Source organism: Canis lupus, chromosome 22 (genome assembly GCF_003254725.2).
Source record: "Canis lupus dingo isolate Sandy chromosome 22, ASM325472v2, whole genome shotgun sequence".
Taxonomy (NCBI): domain Eukaryota; kingdom Metazoa; phylum Chordata; class Mammalia; order Carnivora; family Canidae; genus Canis; species Canis lupus.
Genome location: NC_064264.1, coordinates 19,940,506 through 19,954,229, shown reverse-complemented (window position 1 = coordinate 19,954,229; position 13,724 = coordinate 19,940,506). Strand labels below are relative to the sequence as shown.

The 13,724-nt window shown below is 36.1% G+C and overlaps 1 long non-coding RNA gene across 4 annotated transcripts in view; it reads left to right on the top strand.

The window, feature by feature from the left end:
* Window positions 1-434: 434 nt before the first annotated feature.
* The window catches only part of LOC112678776 (uncharacterized), a 120,623-nt gene continuing 107,333 nt past the window's right edge, over window positions 435-13,724 (top strand). For 2 of the 4 annotated variants that reach the window (XR_003147833.2, XR_003147831.2), the window contains exon 1: window positions 435-552. This is a non-coding gene — a long non-coding RNA (uncharacterized LOC112678776). The other 2 variants (XR_003147832.3, XR_003147834.2) reach the window with 2 other exon arrangements.

The window sequence follows — 13,724 nt, the reverse complement described above, 5'->3', positions numbered from 1 at the left end:
CAGAAAAGCACCTAACGAAGTTAATAATTCAGAGATTCGGGCTGAAAGTCTGAGGCGTGGGGATCCCCGGGGGGCTCAGCAGTTTAGCACCTGCCTTTGGCTCAGGACGGGATCCCAGAGAGCCGGGATCGAGTCCCACATCCGGCTCCTTGCGCGGAGCCTGCTTCTCCCTCTGCCTGTGTCTCTGCCCCTCTCTCTCTCTCTCTGTCTCTCATGAATAAATACATAAAAATCTTAACAACAACAACAACAACAAAACCAACTCAGACGTAATCACTGGACAACAGAAAGCCCCTCCTGCCTCCGCTCCTCACCTCTGGGTACCGGGCAGCCGGGAGAGGACCGGCTGGAACGCGCGGAACCACAGGCGCCTCAGAGGCCGGAGACCCGGAAACCCTGCAGTTTCCCGCCGGAAACCCTGTGCAGTCCCTGTTCTACTACCGTGGAAACCCGATCTCGCGAGATGCTGAGAGATCTGCGGGGCCCCGCAAGGAACAGTGAGTGAGCAGTACCTGTGTGTGCAGTGGCTGCCGGGAAAACCGTCCTCTCCAGGTCAGTAGTGAGGTATCTGCCTCACAGCGTCTGTCAGGCACACCCTAATCCTTGTAGATGCCTCGCCCTGTCGCCTTCAGTGTCACACTGTAGCGGCACGTAGCCCCAGGGTGCTTGCTGCCAAGACGGTGGCGCAAAGGCAAAGGCCGGGGCCGGGAGCTATTGCCTGAGGCCAGAATGGGAGGCGTGAACAGGCACAGGCCCAAGTCTGGCCTTCCTGGAGAACTGAGGGCCCAGTGAAAGGACACAGGTTTTTTGGTTTTTTTTAATTTTTATTTATTTATGATAGTCACAGAGAGAGAGAGAGGCGCAGAGACACAGGCAGAGGGAGAAGCAGGCTCCATGCACCGGGAGCCCGATGTGGGATTCGATCCCGGGTCTCCAGGATCGCGCCCTGGGCCAAAGGCAGGCGCCAAACCGCTGCGCCACCCAGGGGTCCCGGACACAGGGTTTTGAATCAGAAACTCGGGGCCCCTTCCCCCATCCTCCCAGGTCCAAAGCCTCGACGATCTAAACACAACATTCCGTTGCACATTCTCGGGCCAGTTGTTCCCACCGCCGCCGCAGCAGCTCCAGGTTGTCGAGAATTCAACCCGGGAGACTATCTCTGCCTCTTCCTCACATCTTGCCACTGGAAGAACAACCTTACGGCATTGCTGACTCTTTCTGACCAAGCCTGACCGTCAGCACCCTGCTGTAGTGTAGCTGGCCCCTTCTCCCACACCCCTACCTACATCAGAAAATGTTCTCTTTCCGTAAGGGAGGCTCACAGGCTGGGGCTGGGGCCTAGTCTGGTGAGGAGGAGTGGAGGAAGGGTGCTCACAGAAGGGCAAACAAGGTGCAGCTGGAGCCTGAGGCTGCATTATGTGGCTTGGCTGGGAGGGGGGGGGGGGTGGCAAGAGGGGGCGCATTCCTTTGACCTAGTATATCATGCCTGAGTCAAGAAAGAAGCACAAGACCTGCTAAAAGGCAAAACAACATAGTTTGAGGAGACAGAGAAAGCATCAGAAGCAAATACAGGTATGGCAAGGATGATGGAATTGTCAAGTCAGAAATTTATAACAACTGTAATTATATAAATATGCTAATAGCTGTAATGCATGAAGCAGAGGGCAGGTAAGAACAGATGGGCAATGTGAGCAGAAAGATAGAAACTACCAAGAAAGTAACAAAAGAAAATGCTAGAGGTCAAAATCATTGTAACAGACATGAAGAATGCTTTTGATAGGCTTACTAGGAGACTGGCTGAGGGAAGAATTGGTGAACTTGAGGTGGCATTGAGGTTCACAATAGAAATTTCCAAAACTGAAAAGCAGATTTAAAAAAAAGACTAAAAAATAAATAAATAGAATAGCCAAGAACCATGGGACAACTGTACACTGTATGGCATACACATATGGGAATAAAATAAGAAGAAGAAAGAAACAGACAAAATATTTGAAACAATACTGGCTGAGAATTTTCCCAGTCATTCAGACAACACTCCATAGATCCAGGAAGCTCAAAAAATGCCAAGCAAGTTAAGTGCAAAGAAACACACACACACATACACACACACACACACCTAGGCATACCATTTTCAAAAAAAAACAAAAATCGAAGATAAAAAGAACCTTGAAGGAAGCCAGTAGAAGAAAAACACTTTACCTATAGAGGAACAAAGATAAGAATTACATATCACTTTCCTGCATGATTGGTGTGAGCAAGATGAGAGATAAGTAAAATATTTAAAGTGTTGAGAGAACGACATAGACTTGTGTACATTGAAAAATTATCCTTATTCACAAAGGAAGAACATTGAAGAAGGAATCAGTGAAAATAAAATAAAAACTTTTATTTTTAATTGGTCTAACAGGTAATGGTTTGTTCAAAATAATAGCAACAATGTATGTGCTCATTTATTATATATTTTTAGAATATACACATGTATGCTTATGTATTAAGTGAAATAAATGACAGCAATGATAACAAGGAATGAAAGAGAGGAATTAGGATTCTTTTGTATTATAAAGTACTCATTTGTGCAGTGGTATAGTGTTATTTGAAAGTGGACTTGTGTATTAGTCGGGGTTTTCCAGAAACAGAACCAAAAGTGTATACAAAGAAGATAGATAATATAGGTTAAGTGATAGGTAGGTAGATAGCTAGCTAGGTTAGCTAGCTAGCTCACTCATCTATGGAGGCTGAGAAGTTCCACAATCTGTTGTCTGAAACCTGGAAAACCTGGAGCCAGAGGTTTAATTTACTCCAAGTTTGAAGACCTGAGAACCAGAGGGTTCATACTGGTGTAACTCCCAGTCCAAGGCTGAAAGCCTCAGAAAAGGGGGGCTGCTGATGTAAATTCCAAATCTCAAGGCCCAAGAGCAAGAAGCTCCAAAGCCAGAGGGTAGGAGAAGATAAGCATCAGACTTAAGTAGAGAGAGCAAGAATGTACCCTTCCTTTACTTTTTTTTTGTTTTATTCAGGCCCTCAACCAATAGGTTGATACCCATGCACATTGGTAAGTGTGGATCTTCTTTACTCAGTCTAATGATAAAGTGCTAATCTCCTCCAGAAACACTGTCACAGACACACCCCAAAATAATATTTTACCAGCTTAATGAGCATCCCTTGGCTCATCAAATTAACACAAAGTTAATTATCAAATTTGGATTAGTTGCTAATGTTTATAGCCATGTATATTGCACACATTGTAAATAGACATTACAACCACAAAACAAGTAAAACAAAAAAAGGATGCAAAGAAAGCATTTGATGAAACATAATATCCATTTATTGTAAAAATTCTGAACAACTAGGAATAAAGGAGAATTTTCTTAACTTGATAAAGAACATATACAAAAACCTATATAGCTCACTTTTTAATTGTAAATCAGAAGCTTTCCCACTGAGATCAGGTATAAGCTAATCATGTTCCCTTTCAACACTTCTTTTCAACATCTTACTGGAATTCTTAGCTAAAACTGTGATAGGGTTTGGAGGAAGGAAGGGAGAAACAGAAGCATAAAGTACTTTCAGAGTAGAAAAACTACTCTGTACATACACTACAATGATGGGTACATATCATGATAAACCAATATAATTTGTTCAGACCAACAGAATGTACAACACCAAAAGTAAACCTTAATGTAAACGTGAACTTTAGATGATATGGTGTAGGTTTATCAATTGTAACAATGTTCCACTCTGGTAGAAGTGTCAATAATGGGGAAAGTTGTGTGTACCTATATATGTGATGTCTTTGTACCTTCCACTCTATTTTGATGATACCTTAAATGTGCTCTAAAATATAAACACTATTTAAGAAAAAAAATGTAAAAAGAGGCCAAAAATTGCAATGCCCCTGAGGACAATTACTTTTACTTTAGTGTTGTACTTATTCCTGGAGCTTATAGAGAACCATAACACATAGTAGGCATTCAGTAGCTATTTGTGGAATGAACAACCCAGTGACTAAATAAGTATTTTTCCCCTGGCTTCCGCTTAGATTTCAGCAAGCCTAAAAATTAATGGAAATTCTAAAATGAACTATTGAGTCTCTCCCAGTAGCATCTTCATTGTATACCCAAAAGCATTTAATTATCACATCCTTTTCTTAGTGTGTTTATAGCTGTGTGATTACAAGAAGTTTAGGGTTCTTTGTTGCTGTTTTAGTTAGTGTGTGCATGAATAAGGTTGTATAAATTATAAGAATAAAATATATAACTATTGTTTTACCAAAGGAAATAAATGCAAATATAATGCAGTGATTCTGTGATTTACAAATATATTGTCACTGTAATATGAAGATAAATGCACATGTTGCATAATGATTTGCTATAAAACATTTTAAGAACAGCATCAAACAAAAAAGAAGCTGATCTCTGTAATGTCAGGCTGCATCACATTATGCAGTATCAACAACACTAGAACATTCAAAATAGCATATTATGTGGCTTGTCTTATTTATAAAATATTCAAAGACATTTGGTTTCTTTAGAATGCAAGTAATCACTCCAACTTCCTAATGAGCAAGAATGGAGCTGTCTCTGGCTCCTAATACTAAGTAGCTAGATTTACCAGTTTTCCTGAAACTGTCCCAAGGTTTAGCAATGTGTCCTAATCTCTAACCCCAAATAAAGTGTTTCATTAGATTATGATTGAAAATAGTGCAATTTAAGGAGTAGCAATCAGATCTGGTCTCAGAAATGTAGGAAAGAATATGTATGACATGGGTCATTAAAGGGGAAAATACCTTTCAGAAAGTGTCAATTAGCAAAAGCTTAAATATTTACCCTTATTAAAAGTATATATGCTGAAATTTTTTATTAAAATAATAACTCATATTGAATATGGCAAGAACAAAAAGATACGGAGACAATAAAATTTATTTCCACTCAAGTGTAACTATTCTTGATAGTTGGAAAGACAAATACCATATGATTTCACTCATATGCGGAATTTAAGAAATAAAACAGATGAAAATAGGGGAAGAGAAGGAAAAAGAAAATAAGAGGAAAACAGGGAGGCAAACCATAAGAGACTCAACTATAGGAAACAAACTGAGGGTTGCTAGAGGGAAGAGAAATAGGGGTATGGGGTAACTGAGTGATGGGCATTAAAGAGGGCACGTTATGTAATGAGCACTGGGTGCTCGTTGTATGCAACTGATGAATCACTGAACTCTACCTCTAAAGCTAATAATACAATATGTTATTTAAATTGATTTTTAAATAAAAAGTTTAAAAAAAACTTTGATAGTTGGGTAAATATCCCTCCAATTATGTGTACAGAGGGGAGAAGAATTAGAAAGAATTAGAAGGTACACACAGTCTTGTAAGCTTTTTTTTTTTTTTTGTAATAGTCTTTTACCATTAACAACATACTATAACACTTTTTCCGTATCATTAAATTTTATTTCTTACTTAAGCATTATGTAATCCTCTGCTAATTTCTCATAATTATGCTATGGTTTTGAGGAAGTAATCTATAATAGTATGAGGTTATGGAAAAGTATGGGGTTGTGTAAAAGGGGAAACAAGATGCTTAGAATCAACCTCATCTTACCTAGAGATCTACATTTTTATCTTAGGGTCTTTCCCATCAAATTTAAATATTTCATTACTGAGATTGGAAATTTTTTGTCTCCCATCCCTATCCTCAACAGCATTCATTAGAATTCTTACACTTCAAATCTGTTGAGAGTATAATCAATTCAAATTAGGAACACTGTGACTCTTTTTGAGAAAACACTTGTAATCATTACCACCAGACTATATTTTTCACATACTGGAGCACTGGCTGAAATGAAGGATCACATCTTTCCCTCTCCCCTCTCTTCTGTCCTCTCTGTACCTTCCTGCCCATCGTTTCCTTTTTTCTGTTCTTGTGGATGGTAGTAGGAAACAAAGAATCATCAGTCTCAGTAATTAAATATTTAAATTTAGTGGGGAAAAAAATCCTAAAATGAAAATGTTAAAACATATAGGTAAGGTGGAGTTAGATGTAAACATTCCTGATTTAATTAACAAGACAATGGGCCTTGTTAGAAAAATTTAAAAATAAAATTAAAACAAGATAAAACAAAATAAAACTATATTTTCCAGCCTCCCTTGCCACTGCAACATTTTCTAAGGTATCAGCGGAAGTCCACTGAAACATTTGGATGTGTTTTACGTTCTCATATACTCATCATCCTTTTTTTCCTTGTTGTTTGCTTGTTAGTGTCTTATTACAGCCTGTAATACAAGGCTGAAGGTCAACTTGAGACAGGTGACTATGAGAATTATAGCAGTCACTATGAATGGTGGAGCATGGAGATTGAAGAAGTCTGTGAAAACGGTAACCTCCTGAAGCTAATGAAGGACTTCCTAACTCTGATATTCTTTCTATATTAAAAACAAAAACATTTCTCAAGCCACTTTTACCTGTTATCTACTTTGTGCAGCTGAAGACAATCCATAACTGATATTTTCTCTTTCCAAACTCACTGTTTTTTAGAATCTTATTCCATAGATAAAAAGAAATAAATAAAACTCCCATACATTATCATAATTCTTTCCAAATAATCCCTTATTGTTGTCTTACTGAAATTCAGATGGAAACAAGTCTCATCTTTTTTGCAGCTTTCCTAAGGAACTATTTTTTATTTTCCTTCATCCCTCATCTTTTGGCATCTGAGATAATCCGAGATTAGAGGAACACTCTCCTCCTACCTCATGGCTCCTTCTGCACAGTGATGCATCTAGCCATATGTAAAAACATCTTCTGTCCTTTAAGATCATGCAATTTGACTATTCCCACAACATGCATTCTGATTTCTGCTTTCTTATGATTCCTTCTGTCTGCCCCTGATTGGCCTCCAACGTTTAAATAATTCGAATGACTACAATATTCACACAGATGACTATTACTGAGATTCTTAAATTCTCATTACATACAAATGTTCATGCTCACTTAATTTCAACCACTTACTCCCAACTATGCAAACTGATTTTCAGCAGCCTCTATAAGGGTTCATCTCTGAAATTTTAAATTGAAGATTTCTCACTCTGACCAGAACCCCTCTTCTGTATCACACTAAACATAAACACTCCATACTTTTGACCGTTCTCATATGTCTCCTTAAACCTTCTCTTCTACTTTTTCCTGTACTCATCCTTATAACCGAGTATTAAAACTATTCTCATATTGATACCGTTACTTCTGTTCTTCTCCTTATCCTTTTGTGCTATCTCCTAAAAATAAAAAAACAACCCAACCTTGAATCAGTAAAATGGTTTGATCCCTCCTATCTTCAGAACACTTGGTGGTCCAAAAACTAAAGTACTTCACTCTGTCAGCTTTGCTGCTACTAATTCATAATCTAAAAAACTCAGTTGGGCCCGAAATGCTGTCTGCAATTCTTATGCATAACCGATATCACATGGCTCTTTCATATCTTGAAAGGCAATCGAAGCCATTAATTCTGCCAGATGAGAGAATAAACTATCTCAAAGGAAGCAGGTTTATCTGAATATATATTGATATAATGGTTTTTCAGATTATCTGAATATATATGAATATAATGGTTTTTCAGATAAAATTATTTTAAAAATAGAAAAATGTGCTGGTATGTAAATATGTAGCTAATTTAGAAAACTACATATCACCTGTTGTACCTGAAATATGTAGGTTTCATTCAGCAGAACTGAAATATGTGTGGAGGTGTGTGTATCATTCTAGGGAGTTTATATTCTATTAGAAATTATAGGTAAAAAAATTGTAAACAGCAAAATTTGCACTGATATGGCTTTATGCAAAGTAAAAATACTTCTAATTTGAAAGCATTTATAATATACAAAAGGCATTTCTAGTTGAAAAAACTGGAAGCTAAACATCAAAGAGAATCATATTTTAGGTAGTCAGTAGTCATGTGTGTTTACAAAAATAGTGTACATTGGGACACCTGGGTGGCTCAGCAGTTGAGTGTCTGCCTTCGGCTCAGGGATCTGAGATCAAGTCCCACATTGGGCTCCCCACATAAAGCCTGCTTCTCCCTCTGCCTATATCTCTGCCTCTCTGTGTCTCTCATGAATAAATAAACAAAACCTTTTAAAAAAAAGTATACATAATATACATATTGTTTTACTTCCTATTTTTTCCATATGAACATATCATAACCCTATTTTCACACTCAATTATTCTTTACCATCATTTTAATGATATGGCATTATTCCATATCAATGTCTGAAAGTTAAACATTCTACTATTGATTTTAATTGGTGCCAGCTTACAAATATTAGGAACAATGTTCAATATATATCTTGCACAAATAGCTTTGTGCAGTTTATTACTTTTTAGAATTAAGTTTATTCTACTTTTTAAAAATTTAATAATATTCTGGCTTGAACTAACATATTCTATAACATGGATTAGAAGACTCAGCATTAAGATATCAGTTCTTCTGAAATAGAGTTATAGCATAAATCTGATCTCAGTCACAATCCAAGCTGGATTGTTTTCTAGAAATTGAGAAGATGATTTTGAAATTTTTTTGAATGGATAAAGGATCAAGAATAGCTAAAGCAATTTAGAGAAATGTACACAACATGTTGAAGGAATCCAAGACTTTTTTAAAAGATTTTTATTTCTTTATTGGAGAAAGAGAGAGCACAAGCAGGAGGAGCAGCAGAGGGAGAGGGAGAAGCAGGCTACTCATTGAGCAGGAAGCCTGATTCGCGTCTCTGTCCCAGGACCCCAGAGTCATGACTTCATTCAAAGGCAGACCCAGCTGACTGAGCCACAAGGTACCCTAGGAATCCAAGGTTTAATATAAGGCTACAGTAATCCATACGGTGTGGTCTCCCAGAAAGATAAACAAATTGATCAGTGGAGCACTATAGAGAGTACAGAAATAAATGTACATATAGATGGTCAAGTAATCTTCAAGAATGCCAAGCAACTCACTGGGGAATAGAAAATCTGTTCACCAAATGGTGCTGGAATATCAATATGGGGAGGAAAAAAGCCTTCTACTTCACACCATGCACAAAAATAAAAAATCCTCTTTAGATGAATCAGAGTCATAAATGTAAAAACCAAAAATGTAATGTTTTAGAAGAGAAGGAGAAAGTATCTCTATGACTTTGGCATAGCTAAATACTTCTCAAACCAATCAAAGAAAGAGATAACTATTAAAGAAAAAAAAAAGGATGGATTAGACTTAATCAAAAATTACAAAATTTTTCCTCATTAAAAAAAAAATCGCTAACAAAATCCATAGATAGGGCAGCCCCGGTGGCGCAGCGGTTTAGCGCCGCCTGCAGCCCAGGGTGTGATCTGGAGACCCAGGATCGAGTCCCATGTCAGGCTCTCTGCATGGAGCCTGCTTCTCCCTCTGCCTGTCTCTCTCTCTCTCTCTCTCTCTCTCTCTGCATCTCTATGAATAAATAAATAAAATCTTTAAAAAAAATCCATAGATATTCTAAAGACTCAAAAAGTACTTATAGCCAAAACATACTAAGAACTATTGAAACTCAATTATAAAAGACAAGTCAATAAAAATGAGCAAAACATTTCACAAAATATATGAAAATGGTGAAGAATTTGAGAAATTGTTCAACACCATTAAGTCATCAGGGAAATAAAAACGCTTAAATCATAATGAGGCAATGAAATACACCCACGTACTAAATCAATTTAAAAAATGATAACTCCAAATATTAGAAAAGTCCATGACCCTCATACATTGGTGGTGGAAGTATAAAATGGTACAACTACTTTGGAGAATTGGTCTCTTAAAAACTTTAACATGTATCTACCTTGTAACTCAGGTATTCCACTTTTAGGTGCTTACCCAAAAACATGAAAACAGTACAACATAGCAGCATTCCAGATAATAGCCAAAAAAATGGTTAACAACATAAGGAGTTGCATAAACTGTGATATGTACATTCAATTAGAAATAATCAGCTGTAAAAAACTGACAAGCTCCTCAAACATACAACAGCATTATCGAACATTAAATGTGCTGAGTGCTAGAAGCCAGATACCAAAGGATGTACACACAAAGTCACACAAAATAACCTGTGTGGGTCCACTTATATGTAACTCCTAACTTTGCTAATAGACTTGGACTTTCTATTCTATTTATTAAAATGATTCAAACAACAATTTAAATGCTTAGAATATTTCACATCCCCATTCTTCAACAACAATGTTGGCCTTTGTTTCTAACAGTAATAGCAAACATTGGCGATTATTATATTTTCCAGCAAAATTGGTGAGTTTAGTGGTGGTAGCAGAAGCATTCTGACAAGATTCGTCCATCTTTGATATAGCATACTTCTGTAAACATAAAAATGTTCAGCATTGTCTTCTCACATGGTTTCCTGCAAAAATTCTTGCAGCCGTTCTAGATTTCACAAAATTATATTAATCCTGGGTATGATTTCAATTCTGGGTCTTTTTTTTTTTTTTTTTTTTTTTTTAAGAATTATAAGCTTTCCAGAAGCTCAGCAAAAGATTGCTTCTCCAGTCTCTGTAACCCAGATGGGCATTCAGAGGAATCAGTGATAATGCAATTTGAAGTAGTGGGAGAAAACAGCTTTGAGCAAGCAACTGACAATGTCTACTGTAGCAGTCAACACTGTCACTCAATTTAATTAAAAGTTTCTAACTGTGATCGTGTTTAGAAAGGCCTACTTGAGATTTTAATGAAAATCTCTTCAATGTTTCAAACCTAAATATGACAGTATATGTTGATTTTGAATGAATATGTATTTTTATTATATTAAAGAGATCAAACAAGGTAAAATTCTTGGAGTTTCTCAGACTTCTAGAGAAGGTTTGATTGCCAAGGTGATCACCTTATTATGAGTTTTTTTTTTTTTTATGAGTTTTAATCTTAGTGGTGAAATCTATCAAATGATCTACTCTACATCCATTAAAAGAGTATATATTAATACTCTTATTTGCGTTATGCTAATTAACCTACTAATACTTAATGTCTTATAGTTTTTACAGTATCTTGTAGATAAATCATTAATATTAGTGTTTTAGCACTTCTACTTCTAAATATGTTTAAGTTCCTTTTATTTTTGATGCAAGCTTTTCGATATCAATATGATAACTTCTTAAAAAGAATTGGGACACCATCCATCCTTTTCTGTAAACCAAAGAAGTTTAAATCCCCAGAGAATAATTTGTTGTGTAAGGCTTGAAATATATTGATTTTTATCATGACTGAGCCCATCCTGTTGTGGATAGCTCCTTGCCAATTTTCCCCCAAGTATATCACTTCTGTGTTTTTTCTCTTAAACTAATTAAAATAATAGATATTTTTCAACACTGATAGGACTAAAAGTGTGCTCAGTAAAATGGATAGAAAATATCTACATTAAAGACCATCAATTGAAATTTCAGAATTCAAGTTTCAAAGATTTATAAAATTTTATAATTTTATAACATTTTCAAATCTTCTAGGGAAAGAAAAAAAAATAACAAGAACCAAAATTAGTCCAAACAAAGGTTCAATACAGAGAATGAAATTTCACTTTCTGAATGTTGATACTGTTCCTAAATCAGAGCCAATTATTATACTATGCATTTTATACCTACTTAAAATAGAATCACCATTAGAATAAATGGCGACACTTTAAAACAAGCAAGTCTCAGATATTTCAACACATAAACACATAAGAATGTTCTCAAGAAGCTGCAAATAAAGCAACAGAGAAAGTCCTGAGATCCTGAAAACCAGCGATCTACATTATAAAGGCTGAGGAGATTCCCAATGCAGTGATGAAGGGATATCACAAACCTGATTTCTCTGCTGAAGACCTGGAGAGCAATCAGTCCTGATTGCAGTAAAAGGACTAATATTGATCCTTTGTCCAAGTGATTTGCCTATCTTTCATAGCCTATTGCCACAAAGTTCCTAGAGTGCTCTTTCTTAAAGGTAAATTTAACCATTTCCCTTTATGTATAACTTCTTTCAGCAACATCTTCTCTTTCTAGTGGTGCATTTTAAATAGTTTGACATAGCTTTATCTGTTTCCATCTTCTCACACTCTGCACTCCAAAATGAACTTTTTTTAAAAGGTTTTATTTATTTATTTATGAGAGACACAGTGAGAGAGAGGCAGAGACATAGGCAGACTGAAAAGCAGGCTCCCTGCAGGGAGCCTGATATAGGACTCCATCGTAGGACCCCAGGATCTCGTCCTGAGCAGAAGGCAGAGGCTCAACCACAGAGCCACCCAGGTGTCCCCACAATTAACTGTTAGATGTTTTTCCACAGGTTCTGGATTTCTCTTACCCCTGAGACTCCTCAAGTCCTTAACCCCTTATTCAGGACCATTATCTTTTTGTTCCTCCATACCAGGTTTCCTGTGTAGATAATTCTCTGTTGGTAACTATTTTTAACGTTATTTCTTCTGGATTATTGTCCTGACTCCCTATACTACATGCAGAGTTTATGCCACTTCTCATAGTATAGGTCTTAGTTTTGATCTTTTTGGATTCTACAATGATATTTATTAAGGACAAAGAACAATTTGTTAACTATCTGGATAGATGCTCTATGGCGTGTGCCATTTTAGAGCTAAAATTCAAAGCAATAGGTCTAAGGATGCGTAAAGATGTTCAATAGCATATAAAAATAGGATATATAACTACAATGTAGCTGCTATTGGGAGGGCACCTCAATATTTGGCAAAGTATCACTGACTTCTTACCAGGATGCCCCATTTGGGTTCACCACCCCAAACAATGTTCAACACTAAATTCAGTTTTAAAAATGAAAATGAAGTACCGCTAATATTTATATTCAGATTGCCATATGCTACATGTTATTCTAAATGTTTTACATTTATTACCTTATTTAACCTTTATAATAATCCTAGTATAATTATTTTCTGTATTTTACAGGTAACTGCTTGTAAAGAGCTAGTGTGTAGTAGGACAAGCTTTTGGAACTCAGTTAACTTACTCTAGAGTTGTGCAAATAACTACTGAATTATGCTAGTTTATATAGGTAAATAATATAGCAGACATTTACACGTAAAACATGTTACTTACAGAGTCACAGAGAAGCCAGTAAGAGTCAAGCCTATATATAATTTCATGAATTTAGTCAGTGAATATTCTGGTTTCCAGTAGAACTTTAAGACAGTGAAAGCCCAATAGACATGCAGATTATTTCAACTATGAAAGACCTACTTTTAAAAGCATAGTAATATATGCCACCCATTTTAAAAATGTATTTTTAATATATTTAAAATACATTCTTATATTTTAAAAGTAGACATTCAGGAAATGGAAAAACATAAAGGAAAATACAATTTGCCTTTCATGAACTACAGACAAATTAAATTATTTGCAGCCTATTCTGAGTCTTGTTTTCCTAGTATTCTAAGAAAATGCACTTAAGTTACAGATAACTGCTTTGGGCCTATATCTTTTAATTTATTTTATTATATGGGTATTATTATTTGTGTTCATTAAAATTCACTGAACCCTGAAGTTGTTGTAAGAAAACATAAACCAGAGGCAATGGTATTCTCATACTATTTCTATACATCTCTGAAAAAAAATATTCTAAAGAAATATCATTTACGTAAATGATATTTTAAATTGTGCTTACAGGCTTTGTTTAATGAGCAAAATAATAAAATAATTTAAATATATTTTGTTGATATATTTTAATCATG